At 34.6% G+C, this 14,595-nt stretch overlaps 1 pseudogene; it reads left to right on the top strand.

The window, feature by feature from the left end:
• Positions 1-14,595, top strand: part of LOC128170701 (uncharacterized) — a 723,116-nt pseudogene that overhangs the window by 362,067 nt on the left and 346,454 nt on the right.

Here is a 14,595-nt window from a genome sequence, read left to right as displayed (position 1 = left end):
ACCCAGCATCTCAAAATCTGCCATGTTGTTTATAAGCAGACGACAACAAACCAAACAACTATAGTTCCATCTGAATTTTGTCTCAATAATATATTTGGTATAAACCGTGTCTTGATTGTTTAAATGAACAATACAAACAATTTTTTAATGATATTTATTTTTCAAGGTTTAAGATTGTATATAATGTGTATTATATGATCTCTAATGTAAACAGGAAGTAATGATAAAAGTAGTTCCGGCTCATTGTTGTCAAGGGGGCGTGGCCCCATAGGCAACATTCTTTATACAATATAAAACACTGTCATGTGACTGGCTAATCCAATCAAAAGCTTCAATTTGTATGAAATTAAATTATAGAGAAATATCTAAACAAAAACTATTGTGACATTCAAACACAAGGCTTTCTTAGGATGTACAATTTATGGTTCATTAAGATTAGGGCTGGGACAATTCAGGGTTTATTCAATTGGTTCGATTTATATTCAAAATGCTACAATTCTTTTTTTTTTCGATTTGATTAAATATAGATCAGCCTTAATATTTCTTATTATAAATGAAATACTAATCTTTATCTTGTACATTCCTTTACTTAAGTATAACAAACAAAAAATTCATAAAAAAAATTACATAATTTAGAATTTACTTATAAAATAAACAAACTTTTTTAATAAATGACAGATTTTCAATTGGCACACTCATGCTTAGAGTATTAAACATAATAAAATAAATGGCACAATGTAGTATATGTAATTAAGATTCGGGTTCGGCATTCCGATCAACTGATTGATTACTCCTCAGTTGTGAACAGAACCTGGAATAGTAGAGACGTCCCCCGGTCGGCTAGGCTATTCAAGACACAACTCAGGTGGGTAGTAACTTTAAGTTACCCCTCACCACTTGTCACGTTTAATACTAACGAATAAATAAATCCAATTACTAACATCACTTCACAACATTGGCGTTGTCGGCAGGATTATTCGATCGGTGAAGTGTAATTTGTGTATTTGGATTTCGCGCCAAATATTTTTTCTTTGTGAATTCGTAAGGTGTTATCAATTAAAATATTTGTTTTGATTTATGTCATTTGGGGTTTTCTTTCATTTCGTATCTTCTTCTTACAAATTACATATTTTGTTGTCGGATTTTCTGATAACAAATTTAAAAACAAAATTCACTCGAGATTTTTCTGTCGGATTTTCTGATAGAGAAGTCAACAATACGTCTATTTCTTCTGTCTTTATTGGTGATCATTAATCAATTAAGATGGCGAGTAGTTCAAACCCTGTAGACATAAACAACGCCAATTTGGCAGAATTAAAATCAATTCCAAACATTGGAGAAAAAAGGGCTGGGGCTATTGTTAAGTTGAGAGATGAGAGGGGCTCTTTGTCATTAGAAGACCTAAAAACAATGTCAACAGTTCCCAACACAATCTGGGATCCACTTGTGAGTGAGGGTGTGATAGTTTTCAGAGAGAGAGTGAAACAACAAGAAAAAACACACTTGAATGTTGAAGATCTGTCAAGTCAAGTATCTAAGTTACAAGCAGAAATTCTCAGACAAGCAAAAGACATAGAAAGAAGGGACATTCAAATTGTACAATCTGAAAAAGACATTACTGCTAGACAAAAACAATTAGATTCTTTAGAAAAGACTTTGACATTAGAACATGAAGAACGACTGAATAAATTACAACAAAAATTTCAAACAGAATTAGAAAACACAAAATCTCATTATGAAAAGACAATTAGTAAAACAATGACTGTTAAGGACGATGAACTTGCACTCATGAAGCAAAGACTAGTTGACCAAGACAGTAAGTGGATAAACAAAATGCAACAGTTAGAAAATAAGCTAAAACAACTCGAAGATGAAAAGATCAACAGGGAAGTCGACAAGCTGGCACCACATGGGGTGTATTGGAAATCATCAACAAACCCAACTGGATTTGCAGATACGCTTCAGTCAAAGGGTCCTAGTCCACCAAAGATGTCAACATTTGACGGAAAAAATGACTGGAAACCTTTCTTCACACAGTTCAACCACATTTCATCCCGGTATAAATGGTCCGAAGAACAAAAGCTTGACAAATTGATTGAATGCCTCAGAGACAAAGCTTTGAAATATTTCAGCTCTAGACCAATTTCAGACCAGAAAAATTTCAAAAAGCTGAGTGCAAAGCTTGATGAACGGTTTGGGAAAAAAGACCTTCCCCACATTATCAGACGACAACTGCAAGATGTCAAACAAGGTTCTGAGGAGACAGTTGAAGAATTTGCAGACAAAGTTCTAGAGATGACCACTGATAGATACCCAGACACACCAGAAGACTGCCGCCAAACCGTGGCCATAGATGCGTTCTTGAGAGGTTGTTGCAACAAACAAGCTGCCCTCATTGCCATGGACAAGAACCCACTTACACTAGATATGGCAACACAATACATGAAAACTGCAGTCACAAACCAAAAACTAATACTAGGTGTGAGAAAGTCTGAGACAAGAAGGGTGAAGTTTGAGAGTTCTGAAAGTGAGAGTGAGGATGGTGATGAAAACATAAGCAAAGTTAGAGCTGTTTACGATACAAAACAAGCATCAAATCAATTCACAGATCAGACAAGACTCTCCAAATTAGAATCAAGGGTCAAAAGAATTGAAGAAGATAATCGGGAAATGAAAAACAATATTCACGATATTCTTCAAATTCTTAGAACAAACAGGTCTAGATCAAACAGTAGAGAAAATACAAGAATGTTTAGATCTCCTTCTAACAGTCCTAGAAAACAAGCTTGTTTTAAGTGTGACCAAGAAGGGCACTTTGCGAGGGAATGCCCTATCAGTAAAAGTAGTAGTACCATTTCAGTCTAAGAATAGGTCACCGTCACCTCAGACAAAGCCTTTAAACTTCAATCGGTTGGAGATGTAGGCCATTCTTCAACCTACTCAGATACATCAGATAGGCCTCCTCCTAAAGTAAAATTTAAAACCATAGAAAAAGAACTTTACAGGAACAAAAACAAATTGAAAAACACTCTCTATGTTCCCTGTATTGTAAACAACAAAACAATCAATGCTGTTATAGATACTGCTGCCCAAGTAACTGTCATGAATTATGAACTTTTTGAGAGTTTAAAACCAAAGCCCCTACTTCAGAAAGATATCATACTAAAAGGAGCAGGAAAAAATAACATCATTAATGGCAAAATAGCAGAACAGGTCAAGTTAAGAATAGGGCCTACAGAACAAAGATGGGATGTTGTAGTGGGAGACATAGCAGATTCTTTATTACTTGGTTTAGATTTTTTGAGAGCTCACAATTGCATCATCAATTTCGAAAACTTTACTCTGACAGTAGATAAAGCATTAATACCTATTACCAAAATCAAAACAGAGGGTTCAAAGAATGATGTTGAGATATATAGAGTTTCATTGCAGAAAAGAACTGTTATACCACCACAATCAGTTAAATTTATACCCGTTCAGATTGACAAACCCTTCAAAGATTTGCTTTGTGTTGAGACAGACAAAAATATTTCAGATGGGTAATTACCACCAAATTCTGTAATTAGTGCGGGACAAACAAAAATTTCTTTTCGAAACCCTACAGATAGATTCATAACATTAAAAAAGGGTAAGAATGTAGGTTTTGGTATGGAAATAGATGAGTTAATCTCTATGGAAGATGAGGAAGAATTTTCTCTTAATAAAATTGAGGTAGATACATCTGCTAAAAACCCATCCTCAGACAATTTAACGTCTCAGTTACCTATGCACATGCAAGATTTATATGAGAGATCAATTACAAATCTAGATAAGAAAGATCATCATGAAGTTTTCTCTTTGTTAAATAGATTCCAACATGTTTTTGCGAAAGACGATTTTGATTTAGGGCTATTTAATGGGGAGATAACACATAAAATTAACACTGACGAAGGAAGACCTGTCAAACAAAAGCTCCGTAGAACACCAATGGGTTTTGAAAATGAAGAAAAGAGTTACATCGATCAAATGCTTGAAAAAGGCATTATTCAACCCTCAATTTCAGAATGGGCATCTCCCCCTGTATTAGTGAGGAAAAAAGATGGGAAAATGAGATTTTGTATTGATTACAGGGCCCTCAATAAAGTAACAACAAAAGATGCATTCCCCATTCCAAATATACAAGATTGTATAGATACACTAGGGGGAAATACCTTTTTCAGTTCACAGGATATGGCTTCTGGTTATTGGCAAGTTTTAGTCGATGAAAGAGATAGACACAAAACTGCATTTACCACCAAATATGGCTTATATGAACATGTTAGATTACCATTTGGACTATGCAATAGTCCAGCTACTTTCAGTAGAGTTATTCAAGAAGCTTTAAGAGGTCTAACATGGAAAGAGTGCTTAGCTTACTTAGATGATGTCATTATTCTAGGTAGGGACATGCTTTCTCATACTAGGAATCTGTCTTCTATCATTTCTAGATTTGAAAAGTTCAATTTGAAATTAAAAGCTCAGAAATGTGAACTTTATCAGACAGAGATAAAATTCAAGGGAAGTTAGTCAGTCAAAATGGTATATCAGTCAATCCTGAAAGTATTGAAATAATTAAGAAGTGGCCAATACCAAAAGATACAAAACAATTAGAGTCTTTTCTTGGATTTGCAAACTACCATAGAAATCATGTAAAAGGTTATGCTGAAATTACACATACCCTGTATCAACTAGTGAAAACATCTAAAAAGTCAAAATTTACATGGTCAGATGAGAATCAGATTGCATTTGATATCATTAAACAATGCATCATTGAGGCATTGACATTAGCATATCCAAATTCAAAAGATACTTTTGTTTTAGATACAGATGCCTCAGATAATTCAGTTGGTGCTGAATTATGTCAAATTCAGAATGGTAAAGAACAAATTGTATGTTTTGCAAGTAAAGTATTGACACCAGCCCAGAGAAAATATTGTACCACCAGAAAAGAACTCCTAGCAATAATTACCTTTACAAGACAATTCAGACATTTTTTGTTAGGAAATACATTCATTTTGAGAACTGACCACAATAGTTTAATCTGGCTTTTGAACTTCAAAAACATTGAGGGTCAACTTGCACGCTGGATTGAGGAATTGTCTCAATATAACATTATTTTACAACATCGGCCTGGTAAAAATCATGGCAATGCTGATGCCCTGTCGAGAATTCCAGATGATTTGAACCTTTGTAATGACTATAAGCCTGGGGTAGAGTTAAATCAATTACCTTGTGAAGGTTGTCATTTTTGTAAGCGAGCAAAACAACAATGGTCTACTTTTGAAAATGACATAGATTATGTTGTTCCCTTGACAATAAGATCAGTTGACAATTTGAATGCAATTCCTCTAGGTTTGTCAGATATGTTTATTCCAGAGGAGTTATCTGAAGAACAAGATAAAGATTATGATCTTTACAAGATTAAGACATGGTTAGAGTTTGGGATAAAACCATCTCAGAAAGAGTTTTCTCTTAGTAGTCCCTGTGTTAGATATTTGTGGGCATGTGAATCACAATTACAGGTAAAAAATGGTGTACTGTACTATTTATGGGAAGACCATATACATACAAGATATTTATTTGTTGTCCCAAAAAAAATGCAACCTGAAATTTTAAAACAATGTCATGACAACAGAACAGCAGGACATTTAGGTCAAACCAAAACTTATGAAAAATTAAAACAATTTGGTATGGCATGTCTCAAGATTCAAAACTTTATGTTCAGAATTGTAGTGTTTGTAACAAAAACAAAGCGCCAAACATCAAAGCTAAGGCAGCTTTAGGTCAGTATCATGCAGGGTATCCACTGCAGCGTGTACACATTGATATACTAGGGCCTTTACCTGTAACGAAAAATGATAACAAATATATCTTGATGATCATTGATCAATTTACCAAATGGTTAGAAATTGTCCCAATACCAAATCAAAATTCTGAAACAATAGCAAAAGCTGTTGTTGATAATTTTATATCTAAGTATGGTTGTCCCACAGAAATTCACTCAGATCAAGGAAAGAATATAGATGGTGTACTTATGCAAAAACTGTGTCATCTGTTACAAATAGCTAAAACGCGAACAACACCCTACCACCCGCAATCTAATGGTCAAGTGGAAAGATATAATCGTTCAGTATTACAAGCAATCCGATGCTATCTTAAGAACAAACAACATGAATGGGATCTTCATTTGCAACAGATTGCAGGTGCCATTAGAGCAACAGAAAACAGACAGACTGAATTCACACCAAATTTTATGTTCCTTGGAAGGGAGACAACCCAACCTATAGATTTAATTTTAGGTACATGTGACTTAAACAATCCAGAGAAAGAATCTCCTGAGTATGTACAGGACCTAAGAACAAACTTAATAGAATGTCATCAAATTGCACGTGATAATATTGGCAAAGCTCAAAATAGACAAAAACGCTATTATGACACAAAATTGTATCAAAATACATATAATATTGGAGATGTTGTTCTTAGAATAGATTCAGCTACAAAAGTGGGTCAAAGTTCAAAACTAAGATCACCTTGGAAGGGTCCATACATTGTAACTGAAGTCAAATCACCTGTCTTATTTAAGATCATTGATAAGAGAAATAGAGAAACTGTTGTACATCATGACCGCATCAAACTTTGTCAAGATCTGGATTATCCCGGCTGGGTTAAAAGAATCAGAAATAAAACTTTTGATGAGAATGACAAAGAATCAAAGACTAGTGAGGAATCTCTAAATGCAGCTTTGGAGTCTGAAGATAAAGTTTCTGATATTATTAACCTTTTCAATGCTAGGGATGATGCGTCGGATATTCTGATGCATCATCAGAGTGCTAGTTCAGACTCCAATTCTGCAGATAGAACAAATCAGGATATAACAAGAGGAAAAAGAACAAGACAGAGACCCAAATACTTGGCAGATTTCGTACAGGATTAAATTAATATCTCTGCATGCATGTGAATAACATATTCCATGAATTATTTGTTTTTATCATAATTATATTAAAAAAAAAACATGCTTAAATTTTATATTAACTAGTGTTAAGTTACAGTATATAATATTGTAAATAAGAATTACAATTCTTTTAGAAATGTCTGATTTAGAGAAGAGTCACTTTGAACCAGATTATGAAGAAGATTGTCTCCCAGACCATATAAAAGGTTCTACATTAGGTAAAAAGGGAAAAAAGTGTCCTGTATGTAGTTCAAGGTTTACTCATGTAAGAAGACATGTCATTCAAGAACATATTCCTTGGTTTATGTATCCTAGAACATCTTGCTGGAAATGTGAACTAGGGTTTGGCCAAGAAAGGTTTCTAAGATTACATTTGGAAAAAGAACATTTTGATGATTCCACAGATTGCAGATATGATATTAACCTTCATGGTCAAAGATGGATTGAAGAGATATCTATTTTTTTGGCCAAGTTTGACATGGTCAAAACACTATCTTTCATCAACACTAATGAACGATTCATGTCCTGTCAAGGAGCAATCTGGCAAGAGGATGACCTTGAACAAATCTTATATTATTTGAACGAGACAAAACAACATTTCCCTTTAACAAAAATGCCTTACCCAGCTCAAAATATCACAAGTATATTCCATTGGAAAATATTGAGCATTCTTTTAGACATGAATAAAATTCATACAGTTTATTTGAAAAATAACAATCTTCAGAAAAACAAGAAAATACTTATTGTGGGTTCTTCATTTATTTATTGGGCACATCAAAGATCAACAATGCTAAATTCCTCAGATCTTGGTCTAAAAAATGTTCAAATTACTTGGCATGGAATTAGAGGAATGAAATGGTGTTCCCTTGTCGAAACTGTTAATTCTCTAACAGATAACAATAGTCCTGATATCATGGTTATTCATGTTACGAAATTTATTTCTCACATCCCAATACACATTCCCTATTGCAACAAAAGTCCACATACACCATATCAAGAAGTGAATTTCCGTTTAATACATCGCATGATGATCATTCGCTGTGTACTAAGATATTTTATTCATATGTTCTTTGTTTACAATTACCAATCAATGTCGAAACTATCGGCGAGAAATTATCCCGAGTTTCCTCGACGATTCATTTGGTCTTATTTATACTTCCATGCACCATTTAAACCCTTTCGTTTCATTAATTCCTCAATCACAACTCCCTCTATTGCCTTTCCATAATACATATCGTCAAAACGCCGTTATTCGCGTGTTTCAGTTCTCCCATCTTGTTTACTGCTTTCCCCATTACGGCGGGTTTGTATAGCATGCGGGATGACGTCATAACGGCCGAGCCCGATGCCTTAAATAACGAGCTCAGCTGTTTGCACGGCAGTTGGTTTGATCTGCCACGGCAGAGCAGACGGTCGAGTCCACATCTGGACAGCATCCACACACTGGAAATGACCGTGGAAATTTCCCGTTGGGTAAATGCTCGATAATTTAGCAGTGGGAGCTGATGCAATAACCTTCTTTTATTAATCAATTTATTATATTTAAGTATATAGGCTACAGGGGAAAGATTGTATAGGAACGGGACTCCCGCACGGTTAAGTGGGATATTTAGAGCTATATTAAGGGTTTTGACTATTTGTAATATTTGTATATTAATCCCATCAAGTTGGGAATTAATTTATGTTATATTTACACTCCCATAGTCTTGGGACTATCCTCGTTTAATAAACTGAAATATCTATATTTTATTTGAATCCTGACTTTGAGTTTTCTTTGGTACCAATATACAGATTTGGGAGACCCACAAGTTGCGTTTCACAACATCCCGGGTTATATATAAAACCAAAGTTCATTAAAATATAATTTATAAGCGGGACAAGTTTAAAAACGCAACATTGGTGTCAGAAGTGGGATAGTTTAAAAACGCAACATTGGTGTCAGAAGTGGGATAGTTTTAAAAACGCAACATTCACTTGGGATCCAATGATATTTCTTTTTCTAGCTCACTACCTCTTATCAAGAAAATGAAAACTGATATAAGTTTGTTTACTGAAAAATTTGGATATACAATTTTGATTTTTCTGGAAGTTTTATCCAGGAGATTTTGGGGTAGAATTGATGGCTGGGAGGGAGAAAAGATGAAAATTTATATTAATAAAGAAGTAGGATCATTCGTTGAAGAAAAGGGAGGGAAAGTAGTAGTACACAATAAAATTTATTGGAAAAATAAATCACTGTTTAGGGGAGATGGAATTCATTTGTCCGACAAGGGAAATGATATTTTATTAGAGGACTTTAAGGAATGTCTAGGAAGATTGTGTTGATTTTATAATTGTGTATAGTGATTTTTAGTTGTAAATAAATGTGTAATATACAACATTTGATTTTAAGATTTTGGCATTAAGTCGGAAATTCTGATTTGTGCCATACGGTGTGATTTTATTAAAATGGGGAGGAATGTAGTATATGTAATTAAGATTTGGGTTCGGCATTCCGATCAGCTGATTGATTACTCCTCAGTTGTGAACAGAACCTGGAATAGTAGAGACGTCCCCCGGTCGGCTGGGCTATTCAAGACACAACTCAGGTGGGTAGTAACTTTAAGTTACCCCTCACCACTTGTCACGTTTAATACTAACGAATAAATAAATCCAATTACTAACATCACTTCACAACAACAGTGATAATCTCTGGGACTATAGATTTCAGTCAACAATATATGGAATATATCAGTTAACTTTTACCCTGCTGTCAAATCATTGAATTTTGTAAGGTCTAATTTTTCGGGATTGTTATCATTCATTAAAGGTTCATTGGGATGCAATTTCATGGATCATTTTGCACAGTTAATGACGATTTTTTTTTTTGGGGGGGGGGGGGGGGGGAGGGGGGGTTGAGGTTTTTTTGTGGGGGTTTTAATTTGTTCATATGAAAGAGTATACCCTTGAAATCCATTAAAATTAAACCAATCACAGAGATACCAATCGAAAGTAATTTATGTATATAATTTATCAAATACCTGACAAACTGTTATACTTCCATTTCTCCCTCTCTCTCTCTCTTCTGCCAACCAGCATATTTCTATATATAGCTCTTTTTCATTAGGAGATCAATACAGTCTGAAAATGGCCACGACCATCGAGCTCTCTTAAATGCATATCTCCTTACATCCCTAATTCCACCAAACTCCTCCACTGTCTCCAACCACAATCAGACATTTTGACAACTTCTTCATGGTCAACATCTGTAATATAAAGTTACATAATCAGGAATTGTTGCACCATGACTGAGAGAATATTAACTGGAACACCAATTGGTTGCCAAGTTGATCAGTAAAAAAAAATATACCCTTATGTACTTGATATTATAAAGGAACACCAATTGGTTGCCAAGTTGATCAGTAAAAAAATATATGCATATGTACTTGACATTTCAAAGGCATAAACAGAGGTTAACTCAGATTAAACAAACATTTTAATATTTACTGGAAGAGGGATAGGTATTATTAGACACTGACTTCTAAAATCTTCACATTTAAATTACCATGAAGAAGGGCATGGGGCTGTGAAAAGTAAATTTTGAGGAAGCATTATTGTGAACGACTGAAAGTCACACAAAAGCTCCAGACACTATTTAAACTGAAAAAAGACACCATAACTGAAAAAAGACACCATCTGAGGTTGAGTTTTAAATAAAAGAAATTGTACTTGACACCTATTTCACACCTTTTTGAAATTTGCTGTCAATATGTGTATACCTTAACAAATATCATTACCTAAAGTGTGCAATCTGTCTTCCTATTTTAAAATACATCTCCTGACGTCATGGGTGTTTGATAGTTTAACACCTAACGCCACACATAATGGCTGTCAGTTAACAATTTTTATCTAAACTGAATCATTTTTAATCTCACTCAGACATAGCATCTGAAATTACTGATACAAAATTAGTTGTCATCATATTATTTTTAATCTCACTCAGACATAGCATCTGAAATTACTGATACAAAATTAGTTGTCATCATATGCAGTTTCTACTTGTAGCTAAAATATAAACTTGATGCCACATAATTCGACTAATGGCTATGCATAGAGACGACATATTTCGTAACGGTATGTGTGGTTTAACATCATTTTGGAAAGGAACTCATGCGTTGAAAATCCACTACTTGAAACATCTGATTTTCTGAAACATGTGACGACATGATACAAATTCTGATACATTTTAGAATTAACTATTAATAATGAAAGATATTAAGAATTATACTGGGTTCCGATATGTGTATTAAACCATACTGTCACAAACTTGTATACATGATCGTCATTATTTGTTTTATTATGAAATTACACCTCAGGTGCTTGGGGCTTTACTCACGAATATGTACGATGCCTACTTATATAGGTATAGGTATATTACACATTCATGAGCAGAGACCGATGCATGCAAGCACCAGTGCATTACACCGGCATAAGAAAAATTCGATGATGCCCATACCAATTTTACTTTTACTCTAATCTCAGCAAGATTCGCCAAAACTGAAAAACCGAAGAAACGTGTGTCAAAAATTTTCAGATTCGACGAACTTAACATTGCTGAGATTATCAAATACTTTTACTCTATCAATGAATGTACATATGTAGGTCAAACCTGGACAGATCGCTTTTGCTGGCGTCGAGTCATCTTCCTCCATCTGTGATGAGAATTATTCAGCTGTAATATCAAAATATGTGATTGGTCTGCCCAAGAGAGCGTCCATGTTCGCATTCTGTAACTAGACCATCCTTTTTCTGAGCTTTAGCAACCTTTATGTCTTTACAGCGTTCAAAATCAAATCCACGTTTCCTCCGCATTGCAGAAAACCAAACCGATATTTATGCCGTAAAATAAAATTGTTGGGTTAAATTAACTTTTATTATCATTTATGTTCACGTTTTATTTTAAAACGAAACTGAAATCCTTTCCACAATAAATTTTATATTTAAATACCTTAGAATTGAACCAACAGATTTAACGACTGCATATTGGTTTACGTCATTCGGAGTTGCGCATTAGATTCAAAATCGTGAGTCCCATACTTCCTTAAATATGTTTATTATTATTGTGACTAACTTTTAATCAAGTTTCACTTGTGTTCGAGTTGAAATATGGATATTGTCCAATTGTTTTTAATCATGCAATAAAAATCTGACAACGACGCTGCATTGAATTTTGATGGCGCAGCAAATAAACATCAAATTAGTGGAATTCTCAGAAGAAGACCTTTTAAGGCCAGAAACTGTACGATAACAAGTGATAAAGAGCTTCAGTTTATCGCCTTTTAACTGATTTTTTAAAAGGGGCTATAAATCAAGTACTTTATGCATCTTTATACTAAGTGATGTTAACAGTTCTGAAATATTTACAAAATGACCGCAGAAGACATTTCACAGTAATATGACTTTCGGGTAAAACTAACTCGATTTTTTTTTACAGAAAATGAAGAATGTGAAGAATAGGAAAATGCTGATGTCTTGAAATAAAAACAGAAGATTGAGAAATGAAGATAAATTCCCATTTTCGTTCGTTTTAACGTGTTTTAAACAAAGCTTTAAAATAATGTTGCAATAGGTTTGCGGTTGTTTTGGGTCACTGGTCGAAGGCACGTAGGTCAGCTGACCAGAAACTGATTTACGTTTTGGTGAAATTTCAATCGTTTATAAGAGGAAATGTATCAATAATTCCCTAACAACCCTCATAATGTAATCAACGAAAACGTGTTTATTTATCTAGATTACTTATTCTTATTGATACACTGTTTAATATTTTAATTTTTTTTTTTTTTGGAATAAGTAGTTGATATTAGACCTAAAGCATGGACACAACAATCGACCCATATAGAGTATATGAGTGTTTTAAGTGTCTGGGTGATACGAAGAACTATTGTGAATCGTGTCCATGTGATCTGTGTCCCCGATGTAATGACAACCATGTAAAATATCTCAAAACAATAGACCATTCTGTCATGACATACCGTGAAAAATTCAAGTACATTCCAACACAGGAAATATGTCAGAGACATTCTAACATGCTCTATGAAATTTACTGTGAACCATGTGAGCTTCCTGTCTGCAATCTTTGTTTGGAGCATAGAACACTGAGAGTATTCTGAGAGCATATCAAAGAAAGCGACAACATCACAGAGGAACCATTCATGCCGTCAGAAGTGATGCTCTCTTTTTCAGACCTGTTCTACTGTCAGAAAGCGTAGCTGACCTCAAAACATGTAAGACCAACTTTACCCTGTATCAATCAGAGATGTTCACAAAGGCCCAGAGACTGAAGAATCTTTTATACAAAGGCATTGGTCATGTTGATTTCAAACACAGATGTTTAAAACAGAAGATTGAAATGATCAGGCATATTGTTACACTACAGGTATATGAAAACGTATATGAACAGTCAGCATTTACTCCGCTCCAATTTCTTTCATTAATGAAGACATCCTGCCTCCTTCAGATACACTATACAATCCACACCAGCCAGCTCTTCATGACTGAGTCACTCAAAAAGGAAAATGTGATGACGTCACTAAGCGGAATTCAAATCACAGAGAGAGGGAACCGACGTCTCCTGAAACTTTTATCTCCCCTTGAGTTCGAACACTCTCTCAGACTGACAGATCTTTATTGTTGTGATCATATTTCTTGCGTGAAGTCAGACCGGGTATGGGTCAGTGATTGTAAAAATAATTTTCTCTTCATAAACAACAAAGGTGACATTCTACATCGCGTAAATGATATACGTAGTAGAAATGGATTGCATACAGTGAACAGTGGGGGTGAATTGATATATATAGATAAGAATTATAACATTAATAAATTGTCTAAGGATATGAAAACAACCATTCCGTTTATACAAAAAACAGACTCTAAATGGAGACCTCAATGCGTCCACTTGTCACCTTCTATTGGGGATCTGCTGGTGGGGATGTATAGAGATGATTTAATGAAATGCAAAGTAGCGCGGTATAACCAAGCCGGACAACTGACACAAACAATTCAACACAGCGATCCTTAAGAGAGGCTGTATTTGGAACCTATTTATATCACAGAAAATAACAATGGTGATGTGGTTGTGTCAAACTATATTTACTTCTTATTTAGTGATGTAACGGTAACTGAGCCTGGGGGAAAACACCGATTCTCCTACTATGGACAATCGGGAGTAGGATTTCAGCCACGTGGAATTTGTACTGACGCCTTGTCACACATTTTAGTGAGTGATTTTATGACCCACACAGTACAAATGTTAGACAAAGACGGTCAGTTCCTGTCACACCTACTGATTAGACCATCAGGGATATTAACACCATGCCGCCTCAGTTATGATGCCAACACTCACCGTCTCTGGGTCGGATCACTTATAAACAGCAGACTTTGTGTCTGCAAATATATTGACCAAAAGCAAGACATAATGGGTAAGTCTAATAAATAAAAATCACTCAATTTAAAAGGCACATATTGAAATCATTGAATCACACAAATGAAATGTAATCAAGTCGAAAAAAATATTATTGTACTTCGGTTTAAAGATACGTGTACCTGTAAAAATTTTGAATTAGACATTTGAGAAACACTAATACGCA

Source organism: Crassostrea angulata, chromosome 2 (genome assembly GCF_025612915.1).
Source record: "Crassostrea angulata isolate pt1a10 chromosome 2, ASM2561291v2, whole genome shotgun sequence".
Lineage (NCBI taxonomy): Eukaryota > Metazoa > Mollusca > Bivalvia > Ostreida > Ostreidae > Magallana > Magallana angulata.
Note: the sequence above shows the minus strand (reverse complement) of the source record. Positions and strands in the feature narration are given on the sequence as shown.